Here is a 16,497-nt window from a genome sequence, read left to right as displayed (position 1 = left end):
TAATTTGATACATGTGTATGAAAAGTGGAATTGAGTCAAGTAATAATCAGTAAAACTTAAAAGATGGCCATTCCCTTGGAAGTCTGCAGCAAATTAGCAATTTTGGGGACAGTTATGTTAAAGGACTGTTACAGATAAATGAATAGAGAGATTTATTTTCAAATGACATCTATTAGATGACTGAATTCCACATTGAGATTACATTAGGACAATGTTTAGAATAAGATTCCTATTCCTACACTGGTGCTGTGGTCTTTAAATTTAGTTTATGTATATTTATAACTACTCTGTTCCATTATGAACACTTATCCCATATTTCTTAAATATGCATTTTTTTTGTTTTTCTAACTTATTTAAACTCATGTTTTCAAAAGTAAACAGTCCAGAAGCAAGATACATTGCAGTGTTCAAAACCTAGGATTTTCTTTTTAAGTTAAACTTATTCCTTAGTTTTCAAAAAAAAAAAAAAAAAGAAAGAAAGAAAGAAAGAAAGAAAGAAAGAAAGAAAGAAAAAGAAAAAAAGAAAGCAAGCCATGGACAGCATCATCTTAAGAAAACCAGCTGTCAAATCCCTAGGCTGAAATTTAGTAATTCCTCTTTGACTGGTGCTTTTATTTTCCCCAGTAAAATGATAGTCAATTCCTTAAGATACTAAGAGAACAAAATATCAGGAAAAAATGAAATATAACCAATAACACCTTATATACCACTTTATATTTAAAAAGTGTTTCAATTTAAAAATAGTTGACTGACATATTTTATTAAAATTTATTTTTCATGGTGAAATTACAGCTTGTGGGTAGAATATAGTATGTTTTTTTAACACTTCAAAAAAGCAAAATAAAAGCATTCTACATTTTACTTTCCTTTTTTTTCATTCTACATTCTTCATGCATCCTATGTTTTAAATATGCTAAAGGCTGATATTATCCTTATTCAAAAGGGTATCATAAAATGTCAGCCAAACCCCAACTCTATTCTTAACCTCCTTCCCATTTACTAGTAATCATTTGAAAATTGTCACTTTTTTGGGGGAGGGGAAAAATTATTAATGTAGAAGGCCATATTCCTTTCTTCACTACTGTTTTGAGTGTATCTCAATTTTTGCAACTAATAATTTTTTACTAGCACTTTCAAATTCAGTTTGTCTGATACATAGTAGATGCTTAATATATTTCTTTAAATGGGTAGTGACATTGCTGTTCTAGACTGAGCTTGAATTGTAGAAAATATATTTAACTGATACTCATTGATATCAAGGACATGAACTTTAGAAACTTGATATTAGAAATACTTTGTTTTTAGAATAAAGGCAATTATGTTTTTTCATTTTTTAAAATTATCCTGTGATTTTGTAGCGTGTGAAACTGAAAAGTATGTGTGAACTTGATATGTATTATTATAAGCATGGTATTGGAACTCTGTGGGCCTTTCTGTTGCATTATGCCAAGAAAAAAATTGTCTATATTGCAGAACTAGTTATACAGTATTTGATTCTTTGGAATAGGAAATTTTTAATTTTAATACTGTTAGATTTGTTACTTACCCATTGAAAGTTTGAACTTAAACACATGTTCAGTGGATGTAGTTATATTTATCTCTCTGGTTTGTTTTACATTCCAGAAAAAAAGAAAAGCAGTGTTCTTTAGTAATTAGTGGATTTAAATTTTTGGGAAAGTATAATGGCATAAGTGATTATTTTATATCAGTATATTGGTAGATGTGGTTTTTCTGTAGTCAGTTTTCTTAAAGGGAATGTCTAGAAGAAATTGGTATAGCAGTATTTTATTTACATATTTTATTGACATCTGAATAATCTTCATCCTGATTTCATAGGATACATAATTCGTCCTAATGCCTGTTTATTTGCAGCATATAAGGAGCTAAAGATCTTTCTTTCTGAAGAGCTGACTTAAAAGTTATAGAGTTTTCTTATATTTGGAGTAACACTGTAAAACCCTAGGTCTTTGCCTCATGAAAACTGTAGTTGTATGTTTTCCTTTCTTACATTTTTTTTCGAGGATGACTTAATTTCACATGGGGCTTTTTTTTGAGAAATAATAGAACAGATTTAAGGTTTTTTTTTTTTTTTTTAGCGGAAAGCGTACAATATATTTTATAGTTTTAAAAAACATATTTTTTTAAAAGTCTTATTCCTAAAACAAACCAACACCTTGTATGATAGCTGACACTTCAAGTCATTGGAAAAGATGAAAATGTATTTAATATTACTTGTGTGGAGAAATCTGTTACAATACTATTTCTTCATCAAGGCGTCAATTTTCTTGCATTATCATAAGACTGAATTTGTCTCTTTGGTATGATAGAGTCTGAGATGTTCTTACAGTGACCTTGAGAGGTGTTTCTCTCTGTAGGAGTTAAAAATGAAATACTGTGTTATGTTAAGCCAGTATCAGGAGAAAACTTGTTGAAAGGATCCATAAAATGGAAGTAGTTCAGGTGTTTAAATCCAGTGTTCCCTCCAGCTTCAGAGTTTGAATGCATAGTACTAAATTGTGGTATTGGGTTTAATTTTTAGTAGTTTAGATGGTTACAGGATATCAAAAAAGTTTCCTTTATAAGTTTTTGAATCCAAGTAGTAAGAGATATTGGAAGGGAATGATTGTATTCATTTTGTAAGCTATCTATCTATATATATTGAATCTATCTTTGATATTTCCAGAAAGTTGTTTTACTTAGCAAGTAAAGCTTTACTTTTTGTTATTCAATGCAGATTTTTGTAACACAGTTTTTTCTTGCCCAGAATTTTTGGAAATCATTGTAAGAACTATTTTCCAGCTCCTAAGTTTTAAAAGGAATACAGTTTTTCATTCTTCAGTTACTGATCACTTTTTTGGGGGAAATTTTTCATTTTTATGGGCTTTATGCTTTTTGAAAGTATTGATATAGAGCCAGAAAAAATGAAGGTTCATTAAATTAAAGTTTTTTAATTTTTTTTTCTAGATAATTGTAGATTCATTTGCAGTTCTAAGAAACAATACAGAGATCCTTTGTGTACTTTACCAAATTTCCCACAACAGTAGCATCTTGCAAAAGTGTAGTACAATATTGGAAGTAAGTTATTGACCGTGATACAGTGAGGATACAAAAATATTTCCATTACCACAAGGATCCCTGGTGTTTCCCTCTTATAACTGCATCCACTTTTCAAGTAATCAAAGAAGATCCATGGTAAGATTAGTAAACACCTGCTCAGCGTATTGAACAGGGAATGAACTTTTCAGATTGTGTGGCATTATTTGTAACATTTGAAAAAAATCAAGAAAGAAAGCCAAAATGTTATCAATGTGTGTTTTAACTGTAATACAGGTAGGAATGATAATTTTATATGGAGGGTAAACTAGGTTTGTTCAATTAAGGTATCTTAAGGTAATGAGTAGGGTGTGGTTCATGGTGTGTACCTATCAGTATTAAAATTTGTAATACAATGTCTAGTAATACACACTTGTTCAAATTTAGTAGTGTTGTGTGGGTAACTGAACCATATTGGACATTTGCTCTTGGCAGGCTGTAGTGATGAATACTGCAGGGTCAGTAGGCATGTAAAGAAAAATATAATATTTTAGGATAAATACGGTTTGCTCATTTAAGGTAAAAGCTAAGTAGCAAAGGAGTCTTTTAGAGATAAGCTATATATGAAAGTATCAACTTGGAAAAAATAAAAATTAGAGATAAGATTATAACTGAGTATTTTCATTAACAATTTTTTTAAATTAATTAATTAATTAATTAATTAATTAATTAATTTATTTATTTATTTATGATAGTCACACACAGAGAGAGAGAGAGAGAGAGAGGCAGAGACACAGGCAGAGGGAGAAGCAGGCTCCATGCACCGGGAGCCCGACGTGGGATTTGATCCCGGGTCTCCAGGATCACGCCCTGGGCCAAAGGCAGGCGCCAAACCACTGCACCACCCAGGGATCCCTCATTAACAATTTAAATACATTAAATATTTTCATTAACGATTTAAATACAAATTCAGCTGTCTTTTAGATTGTCCTTTAGTACATCTTTTTCTTTGAATTCTAAAATAATTTTTTTGGAATAGGAAGATAAAGTTGAACATACTGAACCTTAAGTGTAAAAACAGTTGCTTTCACATTGTAGATTTGATGGGGGCCGTTTAGAATAATCTCCTATTGAAGGCTTTCACATTGTAGATTTGATGGGGGCCGTTTAGAATAATCTCTTATTGAAGGCAGATAGTTCATTCTTGAACAATTGGTAATCATGACTGGAATGTCACTGCCTGCTTAGTGTTGTGGAAGACTTGGATATAGCTCTGGCCATAAGAGAGTAAAGCAACACTATTAGAAGGAGTCTCCTGGAAAAACAGGCTATTTCTGGACAGCATATGGGATACTTAAAAAAAAAATTTAGTAAGAATGCTTTTGGGTATCATTTGAATATATTTTTTTGGATGAGGATGTTGCAATTAGAAATCTAATGGCTTTTGAGTTTAGGGAATAAAATGAGAAGACAAACATTTAAATATGTCAGTTCAAAAGACTAATGAATGACTTCCCTTGTTAAATGGTTGAGCCATACATATCTCAGATTTATCAGTTGTATGTTTATTCAGTATCTACTTGGGGCAGCCTGCTATTCTAGTAGCTTTTAGGAAGGTGGGAAATGGAGTAGGACATAGGCCAAAAAAGGAGGCATTATATGGATAGAATGCTAAAATGTAAAATTGTGAGGGAAACCTCTGTGACATATAAAATGTCAACAACTACACATTAATATAGTTTCGATTGAGTCTGTGAGAATAAGAATGAGCTGAGAAGTCAGGGAACTGATTTAAGGAAAACTCAGAGATGTTGGATTTAGAGTTGATTTTTGAAGGAGATATGGAAAATGAGTTAGGGAAGAGAAGAATTGTCCTCCCAGAAGTGGGGTAGCATGAAAATAGACTTGGAAATGGGAATTCGACTTGCTCCAAAGGGCTATACAGTTCAGGAAAAGAGAAGTTGGTTTTTATTGATCACCACTGCACTCTTGGAAGAGCTCATATTTATATACTATTATCTGAGCCAGAATGTATTATCTTCAAATCCAGTCATTGCCACTTACTAGCTGGGTGATCTTGGGTGAATTACCTAACCTCTCTGTGCTTCTGTTTCTTAATCTGTAAAACATGACTAAAAATAGTAGCTATCTTCAGAGGGTGGTTATGAATATTAATTGAGTTAGTACAGGTAAAGCTCCAAGGAAGAACAGTGCCTGGCACCTAGTTAGCTGTGGTGGAGTGAATTATTAGTGCTTAGACAATAGAATAAGGAAAGCATTTGTTCATTCAGGAAGCAGATGTGCTAATACAGGGATGAGCGGCTGGTGAAGGTCGGACTTGATGTTAAAATACGGCGAAGGAAGGAAAAATACCAGAATGAAAGGATTGACAGAATTTGAAGAATTGGATTTCTATAGGTAAGAGAAATGACTTAAGGTTGCAGTTGTAGCATAACTGGAGCGTGGTAATGCTGAAGGAAATAAAGATGCTGAATTGTTTTGAGCATTTTAAATTTCACATGACCTGGGACTCTTCTGGCTAATTTTGGGATTTATGAGATAAAAGTGCCAGGAGAGGAGTTAAAGATGTTGGTTAAAAAAAACAACAGCAGCTCTTTTTTGCTTATAAAATTAATAGTCATCATTGAAAAGAAAGTTGGAAAACAGAAAAAGCGCGACAAAGGAAAAGAATACCCATTATTTCCCTGTCCAGAGAAAATTGTTATGTTTTGATTTATTTCCATTTGGTTTTTGTTTTTCCTGTTAGTCCTGTGTTTGAAAAGTTGAGATGATGGTTTGCTTAATGATGTTTTCAATTTGTGTCCTCTTTTTTAAATTTTACTTAATGCACATTTTCCTCATGCACTTAAAGATTCTTTATAAACTTGGTTTAAAATTGTATAATATTACGTGGAATGGGTATAGGGTAACTTAACAAATCTGTTCTTTTACTGCTTACATTTAGGGATTGTGTTTGTTAATTTGCTTTTTTGTTATTATAAAAATGTAGTGAACACCTTTTTGTACATACATATATTTCTATCCACACTTCAGTTTCCTTTGGATAGATGTAGATTTTGTTTTTTGTGCCTGCAAGTTATAATTAAAGCTAAGAGAGTGAATGAATACCCTTTGGGAAATGAACTCAGAGGGAGATAAATTATCAGGCCAAGGATTGATGTTAATGGTGGCGTTAGATGTGTAAAATTAGTGACTTTGGATAATTATTTAATGTAAAAATACAATTTTTATTTGTATATGAATGGAGTGTAAGATGACAGTATGTAGAGATTTACAGTCTGTTTGTATATAATTTTGTTGTGCAGTAACTGGGGGGAATTTCTGTCATTCTTTGACCTGTGCCTATTGAAATGGAGTGGAATCTAATTGGAGTCTATCAGTGAGAGAGCCCTTGAATTCTTAAGAGAGGCACTGTAGGATAGTGGGAGGAATTGGGCTCAGGAACCAAAGAGCTGGATTAGAATCACTGCTTTGCAACTTATTAGCAGGGTAGCCTTTGGCAAGTCATTTAAATGACCTGAGCATACTTTTTTTGTGAAAAGTGGCTGATGCTGCCTACCCTCAAAATTTTTGAGGATCAAATAAGATTATGTATGGCCTGCTACACATCAGCTTGAAAAATGGTTGCTGCCAGGAGTGCCTGGATGGACCAGTGGGTTAGCTGTCTGACTCTTAATTTTGGCTCAGGTCATGATCTCAGGGTCTTGTCCTGTGTCCAGCTTTGTGCTGGGTATAGAGTCTGCTTAAGATTCTCTCTCCCTGGGCAGCCCAGGTGGCTCAGCAGTTTGGTGCCACCTTCAGCCCAGGGCATGATCCTGGAGACCCCGGATCGAGTCCCATGTCGGGCTTCCTGCGTGGAGCCTGCTTCTCCCTCTGCCTGTGTCTCTGCCTCTCTTTCTCTCTCTCTCTGTGTCTTTCATGAATAAATAAATAAAATCTTAAAAGAAAATTCTCCATCTCCCAACCCCTCCACCCCCCCCAAATGGTAGCTGCCATTATTATTGTGGTATGTTCTTAAGTAATACTAATGATAATATTAATAATTAATAGTAATAGTTATAACCAGTATTACAGGCAGTGTTTATTGAACTACGAGGAAATGCCTTCACAAGGGTAACCTATCAAAGTTGTTTTTCAGTGCCATAAAATTACATATATATTGTCAGAAATCTAGGAAGAAATCAAAGAAGAAATCAGGCAGTAGTTTTTTAAAATAAATTTTTTTTTCCCTTTAGAAGAGAAGTTTTGAAAGGATATCAGGTACCTAAGAACTTTACCCCCCCCTTTTTTTTCCCTTGCAGTTGATTTCTTCTTAATACTATTAACTTTGTAGATTAGATATATATAGTGTGGAATGGTAGACAGAAATATGTACACCTTTTGCAAACCCTTTACCATGCTAAAGTGTTGCCACTTAGATGTAGTGTTTTCTTCATATGCTCTCTCAAGCTATTTGAAATTCTTTCTGGAATGAGATGTAGACTAAATAAATAAGTAAAATAAAAATTATGTGATCTGAGAGGATAGAATAGCTGGAAGACAGGTTGGAGAGAATGTTAAAGAGTCTCTAGAATAGAGCTTCTCCAATTTCTTTCTTAATAGCAGAGGAGAAGGAACAGAAACTCTCCTGGTAGCCTGAAGCAACGCATTACAAGTGAGCAAAAGAAATTTATCTTAAAAATGTATGTGCATTTTACTTTCTGCTCCTAAGCACAAACATATGTGTTGTAATATAAATATGTTTTAATTAATCATAATCAGAAAAACTGAGGCTCTAGGAGCATGCACCATGGTTAGTTAGCTTATAGCATTGCCTTCTTTATGTTTTGCATTGTATCTTTGGGATTAGGGGCAAAGGTGGAGTAGAATGCAGGCCTATAGTAAGTATCCTTTCTTTAGTGAGAAGCCCAGTTCTAGAGCATATTATTCAGCTGTCTTTGTTAGTGGATCTTCTCTTGCTTCCAAAGAAGTCTGTGAAAAGGGATCATTACGTTAGGGGGCAAATGGTTTTGGTAGGGAGGAGTTTGTTATTCCATAAAAAGCACGGAGAAAATTGTTAGTAATGTCATTTGTTTTTTGAGCCCTTGTTTTCTCTTTGTCATCCTGTAATTTCTAACAGGTCCATGACTTGAGAAGAACATGTATATTTTTATAGAGAGGTCTTTGGGTTTTTGTTTGTTTTTTGCTCCACGTTTGAAATGTGCTCTAGTGTGTTCCATGTTAAAAATGTGCTTTCATAAAGACCATGATGAGTCATCCAAGCTACTCTGAGCTGATTGGGGACATAAAGATCATATTTAAAGATCACACTGTAAACAGATTAGGGATTGGTTGCTAATTTTTATTGCATTGGGTAGTGACTCAGGGATGAAATTTTCAAAATAAAATAATAAAAATTTAAGATAAGGTGCAGGACAGAAGAGATTACTTTTTTAAAAAAACAACCACTACCACATCGTACCATGTTTTTGTGTATTAAAAATGTTGGCTGAAGGTGTCATTTTGTCACATCTGTTGTAGGTGCTAGGAAAGTGCTTGAATTTGGACTGAGGGAGTTGTCTAAATTTGAAAGATTATTCCAGTTACCCAAGGGAACTTCCCTCAAAAATTGTTGATTTTCTTCTTTTGGTTTTACCAGGTAGCCATTGTGAGGCTTTGAAATGAGCAGGATCAACTCACGATTACTAGTCTGCCACTTCATTGGTGGTTAATGTAGAGAACACAGGTTGAATTTAATATGATCATGCAGCTCCAGTCAATGAGCAAATGTGCTCCTTCTCTCAGCAAGAGTTGTGAGTAGTGGTGGAGCACTGCAGGGATCCCTGCTAGGAGGGAATTACAGTCATCAGGCTTCTCGGTCCTTGAGGCATGTGTTGTTTTGAGGTTGTTGAGGATAAATAAAAGGTGTGCTGTATCACTAGAGAGGAAAAAATGTGAGGCTTCATTTTGAGCTTATGGCAGAAGTGTGATTTGGCCTCAAGTTAATTTAGAGAATCAGTTTGTGTAGGTCCTCAAATAGCAAAAACCTGAGTTAGCAGGTCCTCTTAGGTTTTTGCTTTAAAGACTATTTATTTATTTGACACAGAACACAAGCAGAGGGGAGTGACAGGCAGAGAGAGAGAGGGACAAGCAGGCTCCCTACTGAGTAGGAAGCCAGATGCAGGGCTCTGTCTCAGGACCCTGCGATTATGACCTGAGCCAAAGGAAGACACTTAACCGACTGAGCCACCCAGGTACCCCAGATTTGCTATTTGGAAGCCCTACTGTATCTAGCTGACTTTGTCATCTTGTCAGAGGCCCTTTGTCTGCTTGGCATTGACATGCTAAGGTTTTAGAAAATGTTTTTCAGTGTTGGTCCCAATTTAAAGTTTAAGGGGAAAGTTGTTTCATGTTCATTCTCTTGGTGTGAACTTCCAGAGAGCTTGAATTGATTCATTCATTCATTCATTCATTCATTCATTTATTTAAAGATTTTATTTATTTGAGAGAGAGAGAGAGTGAGAGAGCACAAGCAGAGGGAGCTGCAGGGAGAGGGAGAAGCAGGCCCCCTGAAGAGCAGGGAGCTCCATGCAGGCTCTATCCCAGGATCCCGGGATCATGACCTGAGCCAAAGGCAGATGCCCAATTTCCACCCAGGTGCCCCTGATTATGTCCAAGTAGGCAAGTAATTAGAACCATTTCAGGACCATACTAAATATACTAAATGTCTAAGTATCACCTAGTTCTTTTTTATTCTAGGGCATAAATAATTAATTATTATATGTCAAGACCACCTTTCACCTGCCAAAGGTTCACAATCTCTGATTTGTGATTTTGAAGTCCAGGAAAGTCTGAATCAAAATTTTTCCTTTAAATTCAGCATAAATTATTTTAGTGGCAAAATCTGATCTTCTCTGAAGGGAGGCTGTTGACAGTTTGTTTTCCTAGTTCTTTTATGATTACTAGGTGCTGGAAGTGATTTGTAATGTATAGTATGTGCACTGTATTTCTTTTTTTTCTTTTTTTTTTTTTACAGGTTATGTTTTATTCTTTTTTATTTTTTTTAAATTTTTATTTATTTATTATAGTCACACACACACACACAGAGAGAGAGAGAGAGAGAGAGAGAGAGGCAGAGACATAGGCAGAGGGAGAAGCAGGCTCCATGCACCGGGAGCCCGACGTGGGATTCGATCCCGGGTCTCCAGGATCGCACCCTGGGCCAAAGGCAGGCGCCAAACCGCTGCGCCACCCAGGGATCCCTCTTTTTTTAAATTTGAAAAAGTGAATTCTAAAATCCACTTGTCCCCATGGATTTTTGAAAAAGTATTATAGCCACACACATCCCCCCCTCCCCCCCTTGGTGTGTGTCTCCCAGGTATTGATTACAACTTAAAACAAGAATTTCTTTTTTTGGACTGAAGGTCTAGACCAGAGAATTTGTTATTTTAAATACAGAAAAAACAATGGTGGTGAATTTGTTAATATAAAGGAAATTACAAACTCCAAGTTCTTCTTGGAATTTGGCTTTTCATGCTGAGCTTTATATTTGAATATTATGGCTGGTACATTGATTTAGGGAATCCATTTCTATTTTGAGGAGAGACACAGCTTTTCATCTTTTGGGCCAAGGAGTGTACTGATATTTCCCTAGTCAGTTTGTGTGGGAATTTTCAGTGTGCTAACAGGAGTTGTATTTGCATACAGATACATAAACCCAAGTATAAATAATTATATGTATATACATAAATAATATGTAAAACTAGCACTGTGTGATCACCTTCAAAAGGAAGCCTCAGCCCTGACCATACCCACTTTTAACTGTTGCATGAGGGCAAATGGAGAAGAAAATACTACCAAGTCATCTCATCTTCATGAAGAAAAGTAGGAGCTAAGATACAGTTTCGTATGGCACAGATAACAAAATCAGTCTTTGATAATTTTATTCTCTTCTTTTGTATTGGTTAAAAAAGTCTTTATAGATTTGTAGCATGTTTTTTATTTATTGTAGTATACTATTAAAGGCATTTCCATCGTAAACAAATTGTGATTTTAATGAGTGTATGAAATTTTCCTCAGTAGCCTGTCATTGGCTCGGTCCTACTATTAATAAAAACTATGAAAGTAGCAATGAAACTAATTTGTTGTGTATGTTTTGAGGGGCCTGTCAGTTGGCTATTTGGACTTTGGTTGCCTTGCAAACCTATTCCCTGTAGTATTCCCAGTAATGCTGTCTCAGGAACCATGAATACTTAAACAAGTAAACTAAAATAACTAGATTAAATAATAAAATAATTGAATAATTTAATCCACTTAGTTTGTAGGGGTTTGAGATGTTCTGCTGTAGGAACACAGAACAGGCCATATAGCCAGGATCTGCTTGCCTTCCTATTTATATAATTTCTTGCAGTGCCACAATGAGCAGACTGTTGAGTTTGACAGTGGAGGTTTAAAACTTGTAATAGTAGTAGGACTTTGCTCAGTGAATGGCTGAAGGAGGAGTTTAACTGTTGGAAAAAAAATCAATAATAAAGTATTTTGTAAATGTTTAGTCATACATTGTTTTCTTCATAATTCTTATAGGAAGTTGGTAACTTCATTTTGCAGAGGAAATAGAGAAATCAACAGTGATACACATTTGCCTGTGGTTTCTCATTGCCCTTCAGAAGTAGCAAACTGATGAGTTGTAGTTGCACCTGCACTGATACCAATCTACACCAGGGCAAGGTTTGTCTTGAGGAGGAATTTAATATCTCCAGAAATCTTTAAAATTTGTTGTTGTAAAAGGAGATTTAAGTGGTGTTATGTTGATATTCTCCAAAAATAAAGTGCTTCAACATTTATTTTTATTAAAAAGAAAACAATAATCAAAGCCTTTATACAATAAAACTTTAAAAAAAGTATTACAAGATATTAAATATAAATAGTTACAACCTGAAATGTCTTCAGGAGAGTGTAATTCTTTGTGTATGTGGTCTTATTGTCCAGCTGTCATCAGACTTTGTGCCTTGAGAAGAAGATGAAATTTGAGAGTTGTAAGATACTGGAATAGTCCCAGCTATTATTTAGTTGAGCCCTAAGAAAGAATGGTTGTTCCATAGTATGGAAAATTCTTTATTTTCACTTACCCCTTTTCAAAGATTTATGTTTATTTAGTTCAAAGGCAAGTAAAAGCAGATGGAAAGTAGTTATTCCAAGTGTAGTTTAAAAATGTTATTAAACATATACAGAAGATTTTAATGGAAGTTAAAATTTAATTTTGGGAACAGAACTTTCAGTGCATTAAAAGGAAGAGATGAATGCTAACTTTTATAGTATTGAGCGGGGTTGATTAGTCCCATTTTGTATTTTCATTTATTTAAAAGTAGACTGGGCTTTCATTTTGTTGAAGGGCATCTGTAGATATTTGAAGAGAGCACCTAGTAATATCTGGTTGTTTTTAATTGGTCTTTGTAGGATGGTTTGTTTACATTTAAGGTGGTAGAGAATAGAGACACATTGTTGTATATTGAAAAGAGGGGTTTGGAGTCACAAAGTTTTGGTTCAGTGTTGGTTTTATCGTTTACTAGATCTGTGATCTTAGGGCAGTATGTTAACTTCTCTTAGCTTGTTTATCTAATGTGCAAAATAAGGAAAATAAAAATACTGCCCTAAGGGGTTGTGTTAGTGATCAAGTTAAGTAATTTTTAAGGAAATTCCTTTCTAAAATGTGTAGACTTAACAGTTGTGTACAAATATCGGTTGCCTTATTATGTTAGGTGGCATAGCAACTCTTGAAGGGATTCTAAGCTCATAATTATATATGGAGGGAATGACTATTCATACAAATCTCATACATTTTTTACACTTACTCAAGATTACATCAGGTGGTTGAGAGGTAAGAAACTCCTTATAGGGAATCCCTGGGTGGCGCAGCGGTTTAGCGCCTGCCTTCGGCCCAGGACGCGATCCTGGAGACCTGGGATCGAATCCCATGTCAGGCTCCTGGTGCATGGAGCCTGCTTCTCCCCCTGCCTATGTCTCTGCCCTCTCTCTCTCTCTCTCTCTCTCTCTCTCTCTCTCTATCATAAATTAAAAAAAAAAAAACTCCTTATAGTAGTTAATGCTCAAAATTTCTAAATCCTTCAAATGAATTCTTTCTCTTTTTGGTTAGGTGGGGGATGTTAAGGCAGAAAAGTGAAATTCTCATGCATATTCTTTGTTATAACTCTTAATTATATCCCAAACCATGGAGCCCCAAAATTAGTATCCCTGAATCCTTTATTCTCAGCTAAGTTGTTTTATTTTTTTTTAAAGATTTTATTTATTTATTCATGAGAGACACAGAGAGAGAGGCAGAGACATAGGCAGAGGGGAAAGCAGGCTCCATACAGGAAGCCTGATGTGGGACTCGATCCCCGGTCTCCAGGATCACACCCCGGGCTGCAGGCGGCGCTAAGCCGCTGCGCCACCGGGGCTGCCCAGCTAAGTTGTTTTAAATGCTTGTTGAGGATCTCTTGTAGTGACAAGGTTAATCCCAGGCTTAAGTAGGTGTGACAGCTGAATGGTTCTTAGGAATAGTCTGCTTTTGCTTTGTTTGAACAGTAATTTGAACAAAACTTTAGTGTCACTAAGAGTTAACATTTTAAAGATTTAAAAGTATGGGTTCTAGTGGTCTTGGTATGTATATTCCCCAGGGAGGACAAGAGATTGCAAGGATGAGGTTGGGAAGTGCGAGTAGAACTTCCTTCTATATGCCGTGCTTGAAGCAGAAAGGTATACGTTTTATCCATAAATAACAAGGTATCAGGGCTCTGAGCTGTCTGATAATGCTACTGTTTCTAGCATGTTTGATTAGGGAAGATGAGGGCTTGCCCAGGTCCTAATACTGCTTTCCATTTAGTGTGCTTGCCTGGTTATATAAAACACCTGGCCTACCTGTTATTGGGAAATATTGAGGCTTTCCCTGACTCAATGTTTGTGTTTCCCTGACTTGTATGTATGTGTTTGTGAGATTGTGTTTAGAATTTTTCACTTTATTTTAAAGAAGGACATCAGCAAATTCAAACTCCATAGAACCCAGAGCCACTAGGCCTAGGTGGTTTTGATGGAGGTCTGTGAACTTGTACATTCTATAGGAGCTATTTGCTAATAATTATTCGGGATAAGACAATGACTGGGTTTGGGTTATAGCATGATTTGACAGCCACTTAGCTGATGTCAAGAAAGTTCTGGGGCCTTCTGTTTCTCCATTTCCCATTGTAAGAATGCTTTTTTTTTTTTTTTTAAGATTTTATTTATATGATAGAGAGTGAGAGAGAGAATGAGCAGGGGTCCCAGTGTAGGGCTTGATCCCAGGAAACTTGGATCATGAACTGAGCTGAAAGCGGACGCTTAACTGACTGAGATACCGGGCCCTCCATGAATTCCTAATCCTTCCTTGAAAGATCTATATTAAATTACAATGATGTGGGAGTAGATGGTAGGTGAGACAGCAGAACAGGGACTTTTGGGAATGGAGATTAAGGGTTTCTGAATATAACTTCTCAGCACTCTGGGGCCAGGTGAAGTAGCTTATTTTTTTTCCTTAGGTAATTGATGGCTTCTGCATGCCTGCTGCCGGCTCTGACCTGGTACTCTACTGCTAGACATTGCAGTAGTCTCCTTACTGGGGCTCCTTGTGTCCATTTGCTCTCTTTTCCAATCTTGTCTGCTAAGCTGCCATAACAAAATAACACAGACTGGGTGGCTTAAACAATAGCAGTTTATTTTCTGATAATTCTAGAGGCTGGAAGTCTGAGCCCAGCATGGTCAGATTCTGATACTGACTCTTCTTGGATTACAGATGGCCATTCTTGTTTTGTTCTTACAGTTTTTTCTTAATGTGTATGGAGAGGGATTGTAGGAGAAAAAATTGTATGGTGTCTTTTCTTTTTTTAAGATTTTATTTATTCCCAAGAGATACACAGAGACTGAGACAGAGATACAGGCAGAGGGAGAAATAGGCTCCATGCAGGGAGCCCGACGTGGCACTCGATCCCAGGTCTCCAGGATCAGGCTCTGGGCTGAAGGTGGCGCTAAACTGCTGAGCCACCCAGGCTGCCCCTCTATGATGTCTTTTCTTATAAGGACACTAATCTCATCATAGTAGCTCTACTGTTATGACTTACTTTACCCCTAATTATCTCCCAAAGGTCTGACCTCCAAATACTAGCTTCTGTAGATGAATTCTGGGGGACACAAGTCCATAACACAATTCTTTATATATATATATATATATATATATATATATATATATCCTCATATTTTTAAAGCATTTTCATCTTGTGATTCATGTCAGATTTGTTCCCTGTTGGCTATCCAAACAATGAAAAGGGGGCACCTGAGTGGCTCAGGTGGTTGAGCATCTGACTTTTGATATCAGCTCTGGTCATGATTTTAGGATTGTGAGATTCAGCCCAGCATTGGGCTCTGTGCTAGACATGGAACCTGCGTAAAGTTCTCTTTCTCCCTCTGTTCCCCGCCCCCCACCCCAATAAATACATAAAGTCTTAAATAAAAACAAAAACAATAAAAAGTCTCCCCTTGGCATTTAAGTTCTTTAATAATCTGATAGGAACTTGCTTTAGCTAGTTTTATCGTCACTTCTTCCAGTCTGAATTGTATGGTTCAGTTAAACAGGTCTCCTATCTGACCTCTTGCCTCTGGTTATTCTTTTTTCCGAAACTGGAATGCTTTTCTTGTCATTCTTGTACCATTTGAACCGCCTTTCCTTTATAAAATCTTTTCCAGCCATTTCCAGGCACAGTTTTGTAAAAGTGTGACTTCTAGTATTTTAAAGATTTTTGGGTAAAGGATTTCTTTTTTTGCTCCTGCAGACAAAGCTAGGGTCAGTTTGGCAGTTAGGGCCAGTAGACTTTGAGTTTAATCAGTTATTGTAGCTCGACAGCCCCTTGAGTCTAATCCTGTAGTTTAAAAAAATACTGAAGCCTGCTTCTCTTAAATACTGAACACAAGATTTCTGTTTGTAGGACTTGAACTCAGTGATCTGAATTCTTTTTATCCTAAAAGTCTTTAGAATTTTGTCATTTTTTAAAAAATTATGTGTATGTTAACTAGGTTATTAACTCCCTGAAAGCAAAGATAGTGTTTTACGTTTGTATTTCTGCAAAGCACCTTCCTTTGAGGTCAGTAAATTACCTGGTGATGGACTGTTTTTAAGTTTGGAGATGTGTGATAGGTTGGTGGAAAGAAAGATTAAATTCCCTAAGTTAAATTGCCTATATTGTGTTTTTCTTTTCTAGCATCAACTTCATGGTGAGGTTTGAAAGAACCATGAACTTGTGTGGATTAGCAAAGTGGAGACCTGGGGTGTTTGTTTGTTAGAATGTTTCACCTATTCTCTTATTTCTTTTGAAAAGATCTTATTAGCTCATCCAGGACTCCACATTTAAATATCAAGGATGAGCAGGAAGTGTCCTGCTA

At 35.9% G+C, this 16,497-nt stretch overlaps 1 protein-coding gene across 6 annotated transcripts in view; it reads left to right on the top strand.

Moving 5' to 3' along the window:
- TCF12 (transcription factor 12) overlaps positions 1-16,497 on the top strand; it is a 375,082-nt gene that overhangs the window by 3,083 nt on the left and 355,502 nt on the right. The window contains exon 2 of one of the 6 annotated variants that reach the window (XM_055319711.1): positions 5,325-5,451. The exons of the other annotated variants lie outside the window; for them this stretch is intronic. The gene's annotated coding sequence lies outside the window, so the exon portion shown is untranslated. The remainder of the gene's footprint in view (positions 1-5,324; positions 5,452-16,497) is intronic. 6 annotated transcript variants of the gene reach the window in all.

The sequence above is a fragment of the Nyctereutes procyonoides genome, unplaced genomic scaffold, assembly GCF_905146905.1.
Source record: "Nyctereutes procyonoides isolate TBG_1078 unplaced genomic scaffold, NYPRO_anot_genome, whole genome shotgun sequence".
NCBI lineage: Eukaryota > Metazoa > Chordata > Mammalia > Carnivora > Canidae > Nyctereutes > Nyctereutes procyonoides.
This window is presented reverse-complemented; position numbering and strand designations above follow the sequence as displayed.